We start from the raw sequence: 1,073 nt of genomic DNA on the forward strand, positions 1-1,073 counted from the left end.
ACAGAAGGCATTCCAAGTAGCACAAGAATCCTCAGAAATGGCCGACAAATTGCTAAAAGATTACGCGACACTATATGCACGAGGGGTTCGGTCCAGCATCACTCAACTGCCCATTGAAGCCAACAACTCTGAAATCAAGCCCACAGTAATCCACATGGTCCTGCAAAATCAATTCGGAGGAGGACCACATGAGGACCCAAACCATCACCTAGAGTTGTTCTACGAGATCTGTGGCACTATGAAGGTGAATGGGGTCCCTCCAGAATCAGTCAGACTACTTCTCTTCGGGTTTTCCCTGAAAGATAGAGCCAAGCAGTGGTTGAACTCTCTTCCAGCGAACAACATATCATCCTGGGAGCAGTGTGAGCAGAAGTTCCTAGATAAGTTCTACCCACCCAGCAAAACTGCTCACATGAGGAACCTGATTGCCAGATTCAAACAGATAGACTCAGAATCATTATTTGAAGCTTGAGACAGATTCAAGAGTATGCTAAGACAGTGCCCCCATCATGACTTTGAAAAATGGTTGGTTCTGCACACCTTCTACAATGGGATAAATTATCACACGAAGGTATCTCTTGATTTTACAGCAGGAGGAGCACTGATGAACAAAAGCCTCGATGAAGCTAAAGAGATCATAGAGAATGTGGCGCAGAACCACCATCAATGGGCATCTGAAAGATCTAGTGGCTCTTTTATGGGGAATCCAATTAAAGCGTCAGGGAAATTCGACGTAGATGCAGTTACACTGATGTCTGCAAAGATGGACACTCTGACCAAGAAATTTGAAGCCATGGGGAACAACACAGCTAATGCAATAGCATGTGTTTGCGACACTTGTGGAGGTACGGATCACGCTCAAGACACCTGCCCCTTTGGGTTGATACAGGCACAGATGAACCAACTTGAGCAGTGTGATGCAATAACCAGCCACAATCAGAGGCAAAATAATCCGTACTCCAATACAGACAACCCTGGATGGAGGAATCACCCCCAATTTCTCATACCGGAATAATCAGGATCAAGGACCAGCACATCAGAATTATCAGCCTGGGCAACAGAGCCACCAATTT

The 1,073-nt window shown here is 45.7% G+C and overlaps 1 non-coding gene across 1 annotated transcript; it reads right to left on the reverse strand.

Moving 5' to 3' along the window:
- Positions 1-410: 410 nt before the first annotated feature.
- LOC122025907 lies at positions 411-516 on the reverse strand. Its single transcript, XR_006123921.1, has one exon. It is a non-coding gene; the product is annotated as a small nucleolar RNA R71 (small nucleolar RNA).
- Positions 517-1,073: the final 557 nt, after the last annotated feature.

Source organism: Zingiber officinale, chromosome 9B (assembly GCF_018446385.1).
Source record: "Zingiber officinale cultivar Zhangliang chromosome 9B, Zo_v1.1, whole genome shotgun sequence".
Classification (NCBI taxonomy): domain Eukaryota; kingdom Viridiplantae; phylum Streptophyta; class Magnoliopsida; order Zingiberales; family Zingiberaceae; genus Zingiber; species Zingiber officinale.